Source organism: Tamandua tetradactyla, chromosome 2 (genome assembly GCF_023851605.1).
Source record: "Tamandua tetradactyla isolate mTamTet1 chromosome 2, mTamTet1.pri, whole genome shotgun sequence".
Taxonomy (NCBI): Eukaryota; Metazoa; Chordata; class Mammalia; order Pilosa; family Myrmecophagidae; genus Tamandua; species Tamandua tetradactyla.
Window position 1 is genome coordinate 52,350,617 of NC_135328.1, and position 14,657 is coordinate 52,365,273.

A 14,657-nucleotide genomic window follows, 5' to 3' on the forward strand; every position below is an offset into this window, starting at 1 on the left:
GCCAACAAACATGCAAAAGGTGCTCAGTCATGACTCCTCGGGGGAAAAACAAATAAAGACCAGAGTGAGCTACCACTTCAGACGCCAGAACAGCGAAAGTGAAAAATACCAAGTGGTGGTGAGGACATGAAGCAGCTGGAAAGCTTGTGATAGTGTCTACTCCAACTGAACGCCCCCTAACTTAGAGCCCAGCCGTTCCATTCCTAGGCGAGTACACAACAGAAATGTGCCCACACGTTCACCGAAAGATGTGACCTGGGATATACACCCCAGCCCCACCCATAATGGGTCTAAACTGGAGTGGACCCCAAGGTCCTCCAACTGTACAAAGAATGAACAGGTTTGGGGATATTCGCATGGTAGGTGATTAAAAAGCTTTAAGAATGAATGATCTACACCTGATGATGATGATGAATCTCATGAATGTGATGTTACAGGAAAGATTTCACCCATGCAGAGGACAAAAGCAGGATAAACTAATCTATGTTGTTAGAAGCTCGGGGAGGAGGATCAGTGATGGGATTTGGAGGAGGGGAGCCCAATAGACTGTGGAGTAAGGACGGTTCTGGAAACAGTACTTTAGGCCATAAGGCTCTGAAATTCACTCTTGCCCCATGTGGATTCTGCCCTGAGAGGCCAGAGGTGGGGCAAGGGGGATGACCCACAGGACTGCAGCTCAGGCTCTCCCCCTACCCTCACAGACCACCACCTGGCAAGCAGTGTCCTAGGACCTGTAGCCCATGCTGGAGCCAGCACAGAGCCTAGTGCAGGGGTTGGCTCTGCAACGTCCCCTGCCCCAGCCCCAGGACACTCTCTTGTCATCCCACGCCCCGAGCTCACTGACCAAAGCCTGGGAACTCTGACTTGAACACAGGGAGCTAGAATCTGGATGAGAAAGGAGCTGGCCTTCCAGAGGGCGAGAGCCCCCCTTGCCTGCAGCCCAGGGGCGCTGGGAGATTGGTGGGCAGATGCCTGGTGCCTTGACATCTGCTTCCAGGGAGGAAGAAGGTGCTGGACCACTGGATGGCCATGCTGGCCACAAGATGTGGACACCAGCCATCCTCAAGAAACCTCAGCTCTAGCCTTGGCTTGGAGAATCCATTAGGTCATGCCTTAACTCCTTCTCCCCCTCTGTTTTGAATTAGGTAAAGAGGGGTCATTCTCTTCTCCCAGAGAGAACCCACTGGTGGCTGCCGGTGAGAAAGGTCCCATCTGTCTGGCCTGAAGTTGGTACTCAATAAAGGCTGGTGGGAGGCATACAGCTCTGGGCTTGTTGCTGTGTGGGCCGCAGACCGGACCTCCCCACGAGAAATCACTGGCAGGGCTGAAGGAAAGACAGGACTCATAAAATCAGTTCAGAGTTTTACCCAAAAAGCAGCCCCCTTGAGGGTTATCTTTTTCTTGGGATATTGAAATGATCTAAAATTGAGAGTGTTGATGGACTGTGGACTTTGAACATTATACATGATGCCCAATGAATGCAGGTGGCTGAAGGATGCATTGACTGAGAAGTAGATTGGCCAACAATGGTGTGTACATGTGATTGAATATTGTGCAGCTATAAAAAGGAACAAAGTTGTGAGGCATGACACATTGAACCTGTAGGTTCACTTGGTGAGGCAAAATAAGCCAGAAACGAAAGAGCAATTATTGTATGTCTCATTTAGAAAATGCTTATAAGGAAACAGGGGCCTAGAATGTAAGCTCTTATAGCAGTCACATTTAGTCCAGAGTGGTAATTATTATTTCTGGATTTGAGAGGCTGTTTTATAGCTGTATAACCTGGTATTTAGAGATAAGAATAAAGTCAGTCAGGTTGGGATTAAGGAAATTCAGAATACAGGGGTAAGGAAGACACTGTCTATATTTTAGAACCTCGTCTACTCTTTGAGACCAAAGGAAGAAGGGTTTATTTTGTCCAGAACCTAAATTTTTTGTAGCACATAATCTAACTCAAACTGTCTGGATAGATCATTTAAACAACCCAAACACAGGGAGCCCAGAATAATAATGAGGGCTTTTAATCCTGTATAGCTTAATGTAATGCCTGGATACATCCCAGAGTATATTAAGCAGATAATAAAAAACTGTTGGCAAAGTCCCTTGATGGATGGGAGAAAAAATATGGAACTATTAAACTTTACCACTGGGGAAACCCCTAATCCTGTCTCAAACATTAGGGACCCCCAAATCAACAGGCCAAGCCCTTGATCTTGAGGCTTGCTTTTGTGAAGCTTATGTATGTAGCAGAGAAGTTTAGCCTACCTATAGGTATGCTTAAGAGTTACTTCCAGAGGACCTCTTTTGTTGCTCAGATGTGGTCTCTCCATTTCTGTAAGTGAAATCATTGCCCTCCCCGCTACAAGGGACATGACATCCAGGGGGGAAAGTCTCCCTGGTGGCATAGAAGATGACTCGCAGGGATGAGTCTGGTCCTGGCACTGTGGGATCAACAATGCCATCCTGACAAAAGGGGGAAAAGAAGTATAATAAATAAGGTATCAGTGGCTGAGAGTTCAAATAGAGTCGAGAGGCTACTCTGGAGGTCACTCTTATGCAAACTTCAGTTAGACATTGCTACCTATCATAATTTGCCAAATCCCAACCAAAACCATTCCAGCCAATCCTAAAGAACACCTAGGGCAATATACAAGATTTTACAAAGGTTCCATGCACTAGGATAATTTTCCAGAAACCTACAACCTCCCGATGGGTCCCTGGACCAGATGAGTCCTGAAACCTAGAGGGCCCAGCCTCTCCAGAACATCAGGTAGTTCCATCCCCTTACCCCATATTATTGGCAGCCCCTTCAGACATTAAAAAGTTAGGATTGCCATAGCCCAAATACCCCTAAAGTGTGGGAGAAAGATCAAAGGTGATGGTGGAGTTCTACAGAGAAGGTCGGGTTTAACAAGTGAGTATGACTGCTGAGTCATTATACTGATATTTATTTTAGTGTCCCGTATCTTAGAACAGCTAGAAGTAAAAACCTAAAATAGGTGAATTGTAACCCATACCAAACTCCGAAATCTGTTCTACAACTAATTGTTGCAATGTGCTTTGAAATTTATTGCTTTTTTTGTATGTATGTTATTTTTCACAAAAAAAGAAAAAAAGTTGATTGTGATGATATATATATATATATATATATATATATATATATATATATATATATATATATATATATATATATATATTCCTTCTAGCCTCCAATGTTCTGGAGCAGCTAGAAGGAAAAATCTGAGAAGATGGAATGGTACCCCATGACAAACTCTGGGATCTTTCCTGTAACTACTTTTTGAAAAGTCTTTGAAAATTATTGTTTTTTTCTTTCTTTGCTTTATATATATGCTGTATTATACAATTTAAAAAGTTAAAAAAAAAAAAAGCACCCACTGTGGGCCAGACACTGCAGGTGGATGCACAACCTCATTTAATTCTCCCCACTTAATTCTGAACAGTAATTCAGAGAGGTAATGTGCTTTGCTGAAGGTCACACAGCTAGTAAGCTTCACAGCTATAACAAGAAGGTAAGTCTACCATCGCTGAAATTGGTACTTTCTATGGCCAGCACATGATCTGTCTTGGTGACCTGTCCATATGCACTGGAAAAGTATACTTTCTGCAGTTGTTGGGTGGAGTGTCCTCTAAGTGTCAATAAGATCAAGGTAGTTCAATAATGTTAGAACACTGAAAGAAGCTGAATGTGAGAATGATAGAGGGAGGAAGCCTGGGGGCACAAATGAAATCAGCAGGAAAGATATACCATAAAGACTGAAATGGTATAATCTAGAAATGCCTAGAGTGTATAATGATAGTGACCAAATGTACAAATTTAAAGATGTTTTGCCTGAGGAAGAACAAAGGAATGTCAATACTGCAGGGTGTTGAAAATAGAGGGTAATTAATATTTTAAAACTTCAACTTATGTGTGAGGCTAAAGCAAAAAATATTTATTTGGTACACATTTATATTTTGACTAGTGTATTTCCTAATATAACTTATGTGGACAGCTTAACTGAACACCATAAGTACATGGAACCTCGAGTAGTGCATGAGATTTTGTAGGTTTGTCAGGTGATGCCCCGATAAATCCCAGAAGGATTTAAACAGTGAATAAAAAATTATTTGCAAAGTCCCCTTGGGGAATGGTGAGAAAGGGGAAAAATTCAACTTCCCCAAGTGGATAATTCTTGATATTCTCACAAGCAGTGTGAACAACCAAAGCAATAGGCTGAGCCCCCAATCTTGGGGTTTGTTCATATGAAACTTAACCCTTTAAAGGATAGGCTAAGCCTACTTAAAATTAGGCCCAAGAGTCACCCCCAAGAGAACCTCTTTTGTTGCTCAGATGTGGCCTCGCTCTTTCAGCCAACACAACAAGCAAACTCACCACCCTCCCCCTGTCTACGTGGACATGACTCCCAGCGGTGTGGGCCTTCCTGGCAACGTGGGACAGAAATCCTAGAATGAGTTGGGACTCAGCACCAAGGGATTGAGAAAACCTTCTTGACTGAAAGGGGGGAGAGTGAAATGAGACAAAATAAAATGTCAGTAGTGGCTGAGAGATTCCAAACAGAGTTGAGAGGTTATCCTGGAGGTTTTTCTTATGCATTAAATAGATATCACCTTTTTAGCTAAAGCGTAACAGAGAGACTGGAGGGAACTGCCTGAAAATGTAGAGCCATGTTCCAGCAGTCATGTTTCTTGAAGATAATTGTATGTTGACATGGCTGTTGCAGTGGGACTGTGTGATCGTGAAAACCTTGTGTCTGATGCTCCTTTTATCTACAGTGTGGACAGATGAATAAAACATACGGATTAAAAATAAATAAATAATAGGGGGAACAAATGTTAAAATAAATTCAGTAGACTGAAATACTAACGATCAATGAAAGGAAGTGGTAAGAGGTATAGAAAAAAAATAGAGGGAACAAACGTTAACATATATTGGTTAGATGGAAATACTAGTGGTCAATGACAGGGAGGGGTCAGGGATTATGCTATGTATGAGTTTTTTTCTTTTTTCTTCTTATTTCTTTTTCTGGAGTGATGCAAATGTTCTAAGAAATGATCACGGTGATGAATACACAACTATATGATGATACTGTGAGTCATTGCTTATATACTAAGAATGGAATGTTCATATATTAAGAATGTTTGTGTTTGTATGTTGTTATATTTTGACAATTATATATATAGCCCCCCCAACTTTCTTATATTTCATTTTTGCATGGTGTATGTTTTGCCATTGTTTTACTTTCAACTTTCATTAAGTCCATCGTCTGTAAAATAATATAATTGAATCTCATTTTTTAAAAATTCAAATATGACAATCTCCATTTTTTAGTTGGAGTGTCTAATCAATTGACATTTAATGTACTTATTGTTAGGGCAGATTTAAACCTATCATCTTGCTATTTGTTTTCTATTCATGCCCTTTCTTCTTTGTTTCTTTATTTCCTCTTTTTTTCTTCTTTTGCACTATTTGTAAACATTCCATTCTAAGTCTTCTAATGGCCTTTTAGCATTACCACTCTTTTTTGCTTGCTCTAGTAGAGGTTAATATGTGTATTCTTAAATTATCAGCATCTACTTCCCAATATTATATCACCTTAAGTATAATGTAAGAATTTTTAAAATTATAACTCCATTTACATACCTTCCTGTCCTTTGTGTTATTGTGGTCATATATGTCACTTTTAAACATGTTATAAATCCCGGAATGTATCATAACTTTTGCTTAAAAGAGTCTATTTTTAAAGAAGTTAATAAAAGAAAAATAGCCTTTTATATGTATCAACCTATTTACCATTTTCCGTGGTTTTTTTTCCTGTAAATCTGAATTTCTATCTGAACTTCCCTTCAACAGAAGGATCTTTCTTTAGATTTACTTTTCTTTTTTTCTTTTTTTTGCATGGGCAGGCATTGAGAATCAAACCCAGGTCTCCAGCATAGCAGGCGAGAACTCTACCTTCTGAGGCAACGTGGCCCATCCGCTTTAGCTTTACTTTTAAAGCAGGTCTGCTGGCAAGTTTTGTTCGCATTTACAAAAAAAAAGTCATTATTTTCCACTTTGAAAGATATTTTCACATGATAACATTCTAAATTGATAGGGGTTTTCTCTTTTATCACTTCAAAGATGTTCCATTGTCTTCCCACTTGCACTGTTTTCACAAAGTCTGCTGTCATTAAATTGCTGTTTTTCTGTACTTGCCTTTCCCTCATCTCCCACCCACAGCTGCTTTAAGATTCAACCTTTATCTTTGATTTTCAGTAGTCTAACTATGAAATGCCCAAACAATTTTCTTTGCATTTATCCTGCTTGGGGTTTACTGAACTTCTTGAATTATAAGTTGATTGATTTTTAAAATCAAGTTTGAAGCCAATATTTCATCAAATATTCCTCTCTTTGCGCTTCAGTATGGATAATTTTTATTGAACTGTCTTTAAATTCAGTGGAATTTTTAAAAATTAGGTCTAATGTGCTGTCAATCTCACCCAGTCAATGATTGATTAAGATGTATTTTTGAGGTTTGAGGGAAGGTGTCAGAATAAGAAGCTCTGGGATCCAGTCCCTCCACTAAAACAGGGAAACACATTAAAAAAAAGAAAGATGAAAGAAATGACTATACATAGCTACGAATCTCAACAAACTCTGAGCAAGATAGACTCTAAAGGATCTACACCAAGACACAGAGAGTGAAATTGTTAAAATCCAAAGACAAAGAGGATTTTGAAAGCAGCAAGTGAGAAACAACTTGTCACATACAAAGATTCCCTAATAAAATTAACAGCGGACTTCTCATCAGAAATTATGGAGGCCAGAAGACAGTGGGATGACATAGTTAAAGTCCTAAAGGAAAAAACTGTCAATCAAAAATTCTATATCCAGCAAAAATATCTTTCAAAAATGAAGAGGAAATTAAGACATTTACAGATAAACAAAAGCTGAAAGAGTTCATTACCAGAAGACTTGCTCTACAAGAAATATTAAAGGAAGTTCTTTAGACTGAAATAAAAGGAACCTACACAGTAACTTGAAGCCATAAGAAGAAATAAAGAACATTGGTAAAGATAACTAGATAGATAAATATAAAAGCCTGTATCATCATACTTTGGATTTGTAATTGCCTTTTCCTCCCATATGACTTAATAGGCAAATGTGTAAGATTATCTTTTAAATCTATGTTAGTGGGCATACAATGTATAAAAATGTAATTTGAGCAGAAAGCAACATAAAATGGGAGGGACAGAGCTATATACAAGTACAGTTTGTATACTACTGAAACTAGGTTGGTACTAGTTTAAGACCATATACCTAGTGTTCTAGTTCGCTAGCTGCCAGAATGCAATATACCAGAAACGGAATGGCTTAGTTGCTAGTTTACAGTTCTAAGGCCAAGAAAATGTCCCAATTAAAACAAGTCTATAGACATGTCCAATTTAAGGCATCCAGGGAGGCCAACGACATTCAACATTTCTCTCTCAGCTGTAAGGGCACATGGCAAACATGGCAGCATCTGCTGGCTTTCACATGGCTCTACCAAAAGGGGACTCTCTGCAAAATGTTTCCTCTTTTAAAGGATTCCAGTAATCAACTCCACCTCCAGTGGGTGGAGACACACCTCCATGGAAATCATCTAATCAAAAGTTACCACCTGCAATTGGGTGGGTCACATCTTCATGGACACAATCAAAATGCTCCCACCCAGCAATATCGAATGAGGTTTAAAGGGCATGGCTTTTCTGGGGTCCACAACAGATTCAGACCAGCACACCTAGTAACATTGCAATATGCTCCCACTGAATATAACAAAGGCAGTATGCCAAAACTAAGTGTCAATAAACAGGGGATATGGGGCAGGACCATGGGATTCTTCACAGAAGAAAAGGAAATGTCTTCATATAGACTGTGGTGGTGAAAGCATGGCTAAGTGATTATACCAGAAACCACTGATTTATTTTTTTACTTGGGTTGGATTGTATGATGTATGAATGTAACTGTTCAAAAATTAATAGAGAATAAGTTATGGGTATAGGGGTAAATCTGCTATTGCATGCTATGGGCTATGTTTAACAGGAAAACATCAACAGTACCATAGCAACACCAGGGATAAATAATGGGGGGGTGGGAGAAGAACAAGAGTTGGGGGAGGTTTGGATTTTCTGTTTGGTGAGGGTGTATTTATTAGCTATCATTCTCTTTGGAACAATGAAATTCTCTAAAATTGAAAGTGTTGATGGACTGTTGACTTTGGACATTATACATGAGGCCCAGTAGATAGAGGTGGCTGAAAGACGGACTGACTGAGAAGTAGATTGGTGAACCATAGTGTAAATAAAGGATTGAACACAGTGCTGCTGCAAAAAGGAATGAAGTTGTGAGGCATGCATCAACGTAAATGGACCTATGGGACATTTGGTGAGGCAAAAATAAGCTAGAAATGAAAGAACAATTATTATATGGTCTCTTTTAGAAAATGCTTATAAGAAAACAGGGGCCTAGATTGTAAGCTTTTATAGCAGACACATTTAGTCCAGAACGGTAATTTATTTCTGGATTTTGAGAGGCTGTTTTATATATCTATAACCTTGTATTTAGAGATAAGAATGAAGCTGATCAGGTAGGGATTAAGGTAATTCAAAACACGGGGGTAAGAAAGACATTGTCTATATTTTAGAACCATGTCTACTCTTTGAGACTAAAGGAAAAAAGGTTTAGTTTATAGAGAACCTAAATTTTTTGTAGCACATAATCTAACTCAACCTATCTGGATAACTCATTTAAACAATTCAAACACAGGGAGCCCAGAATAAGAATAAGGGCCATTCTTATCCTGTGTAGCTGAATGTAATGCCTGGATACATCCCAGAGTATATCAAGCAGATAATCAAAAAGTATTGGCAAAGGGAGAGATATTTATTTGGTGCAAAGTTTATATCTTGGGTAGTGTAGTACCTAATTTAACTTGTATGGTCAGTTTAAATGAACACTGTTCTAGTTTGCTAGCTGCTGGAATGCAATATACCAGAAATGGAATGGCTTTTAAAAGGGAGAATTTAATGAATTGCAAGTTTACAGTTCTAAGGCTGAGAAAATGTCCCAGTTCAAACAAGTCTATAGAAATGTCCAATCAAAGGCATCCAGGGAAAAGATACCTTGGTTCAAGAAGGCCAATGAAGTTCAGGGTTTCTCTCTCATCTGGAAAGGCACATGGTGAACACGGTCAGGGCTCCTCTCTCAGCTGGAAGGGCACATGGCAAATACAGCATCATCTGCTAGCTTTCTCTCCTGGCTTCCTGTTTCATGAAGCTCCCCGGGAGGCGTTTTCCTTCTTCATCTCCAAAGGTCGCTGGCTGGTGGACTCTTTGCTTCGTGGTGCTGCAGCATTCTCTGCTCTCTCCGAATCTCTCATTCTCCTTTTGTAGGACTTCAGAAACTAATCAAGACCCACTCAAGTGGATGGAGACATGTCATCCCCTAATCCAGTTTAACAACCACTCTTGACTAAATCACATCATCCAGGGAGATAATCTCATTCCAGTTTCAAACACACAGTATTGAATAGAGATTATTCTACCTTTATGAAATGGGATTTATATTAAAACATGGCTTTTCTTAGGGGGCATACTTCCTTTCAAACCAGCACAAACACCATAAGTACATGGAACCATGAATAGGGCATGAGATTTTGTAGGTTTGGTCCAGGTCAGTGTGATGCCACAGTATATCACAGAGTAATTTGGGCAGTGAATAATGAAGTATTTGCAAGGTCCCCTTGGGGGACTGGGGAGAAAGGAGGTGATATTCAACTTCCTATTTGGAGAATTTCTGATGTTCTTGCAAGCAGTGGGGACAACCAAATCAATAGGTCGAGCTCCTTGATCTTGGGGTTTGCCCTTATGAAACTTATTCCTGCAAATAATAGATTAAGCCTACTTAAAATTTGGCCTAAGCGTCACCCCCAGAGAACCATTTTTGCTGCTCAGATGTGGCCTTTCTCTCTAAGACAACTCAGCAGGTGAACTCACTTCCCTCTACCCCCTAACTGGGACATGACTCCCAGTGGTGTAAATCTCCCTGGCAATATGGGACAGAACTCCTGTACTGAGCCAGGACCTGACATTAAGGGATTTAGAAAACCTTCTTGACCAAAAGGGGGAAGAGAGAAATGAGACAAAATAAAGTTTCAGTGGCTGAAAGATTTCAGAGTTGAGAGGTTATCCTGGAGGTTATTCTTATGAATTATATAGCTATCCCTTTTTAATTTATGGTGTATTGAAGTGGCTGGAGGGAAGTACTTGAAACTATTGAGCTGTGTTCCAGTACCCTTGAATCTTAAGGACAATTGTATATAGATAAAACTTTTACAACATGACTGTGTGATTGTGAAAACCTGTGTCTGATGTTCCTTTTATCCTGAATATGGACAGATGAGTAAAAAAAAAGGATAAAAATAAATAAATAATGGGGGGATAAGGGGCAAAATAAATTGAGTAGATGGAAATACTAGTTGTCAATGAGGGAGGGGTAAGGGGTATGGGATGTTTGAGGTTTTTTCCTTTTTTCTTTTTATCTCTTTTTCTGAAGTGATGCAAATGTTCTAAAAAAATGATCATGGTGATGAATACACAACTATGTGAAGATATTGTAAGCCAAGGATTGTATACCATGTATGAAATATGTGTTGTGTGAAGATTTGTCAATACAAATATTTTTAAAAGAAAATACTGGTAAGGTCCCATGAGGGACGGGAGAAAAAATATGGAACTATTAAACTTTACCACTGGGAAACCCGTGATACTGTGTCAAACATCAGGGACACTAAAATTAATAGGCCAAGCCCTTAATCTTGAGGCTCATGCTTCTGAAGCTCATGTATATAGGGAGAAGCTCAGCCTACCTATGGGCATGCCTAAGAGTTACCTCCGGAGGACCTCTGTTGTTGCTCAGATGTGGCCTCTCTCTTTAAGCCCAGCTCTGCAAGTGAAATCATTGCCCTCCCCGCTACGTGAAACACGACATCCAGGGGTTAGAGTCTCTCTGACAGCGTGGGAGATGACTCCCAGGGATGAGCCTGGTCCTGTCACTGTGGGATCAACAGTGCCATCCTGACCAAAAGGGGGGAAAGAAATGGAACAAATAAGGTATCAGTGGCTGAGAAGTTCAAATAGGGTCGAGAGGCTACTCTGGAGGTCACTCTTATGCAAGCTCAGTTAGACATTGCTACCTATCATAGCTTACCAAACACAAACCAAAACCATTCCTGCCAATCCTAAAGAACTCCTAGGGCATTATATAAGATTCTACAAAGGTTCCATGCACTACGGTAACTTTCCAGAAACCTACAACCTCCAGATGGGTCCCCGGACCAGATAAGTCCTGAACCGCAGAGGGCCCAGCCTCGCCAGAACATCAGCTAGTTCCATCTCCCTGCCCCATATTATCAGCAGCTCCTTCCAACATGAAAAAGTTAGAATGGACACAGCCCAAATATCCCTAAAGAGTGGGAGAAAGATCAAAGATGATAGTGGAGTTTTATGGAGAAGGTAGGGATTAACAAATGATTTACAAACAATTGCGGAATCATTATATTGATATTTCTTTTAGTCTTCAGTAATTAGAGCAGCTAGAAGTAAAGCCCTAAAATTGTGGAATTGTAACTTGTACTAAACTCTGAAATCTGTTCTACAACCAATTGCTGCAATGTGCTTTGAAATTCATTGTTTTTTTGTATATATGTTATTTTTCACAAAAAATAATTAAAAACTTGATTGTGGTGATGAATGCACAGCTATATGATGACCCTGTGAACCACTGATGGCACACTTTGGATGGTTACATGGTACATGAATATATAATATTATCAATAAAAATAAAAAATAAGTGAACAGAGAGATACGAGTGCTAGAGAAAACGGAGAGAGAGAGATGTACCTATTCATTGTTAGTTAGGGAAGCTGAGAGGTGTGGCCCCCTGGAGGGCAGTGTGGTGGCTCCACAGAGGGCTATGGGCAGGGCTGCCATATGACCCTGCAACCACGTTGCTAGGCATATACCTGGAGGAACTGAGAGTGGGGACACGAATGGACCTTTGCACACTGGTGTTTATGGAGGCAGTGTTCCGGATTTGCAATGGATAGAGGCAGCCTAAGGGCACGTCGACTGAGGAATGGAAGGGCAAATGTGGTGTGTGCATTCAGTGGGACTAATGAGCGGCTGTAAGAAGGAATGAAGTTGGGAGGCATGCAACTATGTGAATGAACCTTGAGGACAAATGTCAGAAACAAAAAGATAAATGTCATCATGCCTCACTCATAAGGACTAATTATAATATACAAACTTGGAGAATTGAAATCAAGAGCCTAGGTTATCAGGTTAAGGCCTATTATAAGGGTTCCTGGACTGTATGCTCCTACAACAGTCACATCTATTCTGGAGTTGTAACTGTTATCTCTAAATTCTGAGATGCTGCTATCGTATGTAACCTGTTTGCTCCCTGGAACTTCAGGTATTTGTGTGACACCTGAAGTTCAGGGTTAGAGCTCTGAAGCTATGAAAGTCAACATTACCTCTTACAGCAACTGTTAAAAAATTGAAAAAAGTGATCATATTTCATCTAGAGATATGAATGAAGCTGATCTGGATAGGATCAAGGTAAGTCAGATATATAGAGTAAAGGATGATATGGTCTATATTTTAAAATTTCAACTTTTATGTGAGACCAAAGGAAGAGATGTTTATTTGGTGCAAAATGAACATTTTGGGTAGCACACTATCTAATATAACTTCCATGGTCAGTTTATTCGAACACCATAATTACATGCAATCTTGAATATGGAGTGAGATCCTGTTGGTTTGTACAGGTTAGTGTGATGCTGCAATACACCCCAGAGCAATTTGGGCAGAAATAAAAAAGTATTTGCAAAGCCCCCTTGAGAGACTGGGGGAAAAGGAGGAAATATTAAAATTCCCCACCTAGGGAATTCCTGATATTCTTGCAAGCATTGGGGACAACCAATTTAATAGGTGAAGCCCTCGATCTTGGGACTTGCCCCTATGAAACTTATTCCTGCAAAGGACAGGCTAAGCCTACGGATAATTATGCCTAAGAGTCACCCCCAGAGAATCTTTTCTGTTGCTCAGATGTGCCCTCTTTCTCTAAGCCAACCCAGCAGGTAAACTTACTGCCTTCCCCTACCCACATGGGACATGACTCCCAGGGATGTAAATATTCCCTGCCACATGAGACAGAAATCCCAGATGAGCCAGGACTTGGCATCATGGGATAGAGAAAGACTTCTTGACCAAAAGGGGAAAGAGAGGAAGGAGACAAAATGAAGTTTCAGTGGTTGAGAAATTTCAAACAGAGTTGAGAGGTTATCCTGGAGGTTATTCTCATGCATTATATAGATATCCCCTTGTTAGTTTTTAGTGTATTAGAATAGCTAGGAGGAAATACCTTAAACTGCCGAACTGTGTTCCACTAGCCTTGATTCTTAAAGTCAATTGTATAACCATATAGCTTTTACAGTGTGACTGTGTGACCCTGAAAACCTTGTGGCAGGGTATGGACTAGATGAGAAAAAAAAAAAAGCCCCCCCAAAAAATAAATAATAGGGGGAGGATAAGGGATAAAAAAAAATGGGTAGATTGCTGATACTAGTGGTCAAAGAGAAGGAGAGGTAAAAGGTTGAGATGTATAGATTTTTTCTTTTTATTTTTTTCTTCCGGAGAGATGCAAATGTTCTGAAAATGATCTTGGTGATAAATACACAACTATGTGATGATATTGTGAGCCATTGACTATATACTTTGGATGGACTTATAGTGTGTGATGATATCTCAATAAAAATATATATTTTTAAAAAAGACCGTATATCATGCATGGGTTTGGATTTATGGCAGGCCTGTCCCCTGGATCTCTCACATGGTCCCAGGCCACAGCAAACCGTAGCCCACCATTGCTTGGCCTTATCCATAGGGCACTGAAGCAGGTTGCATAGTGTAAAAAAAAAAGAGAGAGAGAGAGACTGTATATCTGATAAGGATTTAATATCTAGAATATAGGAAGATTTCCCACAACTTAGTAACAAAAAGACAAATAATTCAATTTTCAAAATGGGCCAAGGATTTGCATGAACCTTTCTCCAAGAATATATTCAAATGGCCAATAAGTATATGAAAACATATCCAACATCATTGGCTATTAAAGAAATGTAAATTAAAACTGCAATGCCCCTGGCACTGTGGGATCAACAATCCCATCCGCACTGAAAGGGAAAAAAGAGGTATAACAAATAAGGTATCAGTGGCTGAGAGAGATCAAATAGAGTTGAGAGGCAATTCTGGAGGCTGCTCGTGCACAAGCTTCAGCTAGACATTGCTACCTATCATAGTTTACCAGCCCTAACCTAACCAAAACCATCCTGCCAACCCTAAGGAACACCTAGGGCTTTATATGAGATTCTACAAAGTTTGCATGCACTAGGGTAACCTTCCAGAAACCTACAACCTCCAGATGGGTTCCTAGGCCAGATAAGTCCTGAAATGCAGAGGGCCCAGCCTCTCCAGAACATCAACTAGTTCCATCTCCATATTCCATATTATCAACAGCCCCTTCCAACATGAAAATGTTAGAATGGGCATAGCTC

At 39.9% G+C, this 14,657-nt stretch overlaps 1 non-coding gene across 1 annotated transcript; it reads left to right on the forward strand.

The window, feature by feature from the left end:
* The first annotated feature begins 13,888 nt into the window (after nt 1-13,888).
* LOC143675370 (small nucleolar RNA SNORA42/SNORA80 family) lies at nt 13,889-14,011 on the forward strand. The gene has a single exon (XR_013171596.1). It is a non-coding gene; the product is annotated as a small nucleolar RNA SNORA42/SNORA80 family (small nucleolar RNA).
* Nucleotides 14,012-14,657: the final 646 nt, after the last annotated feature.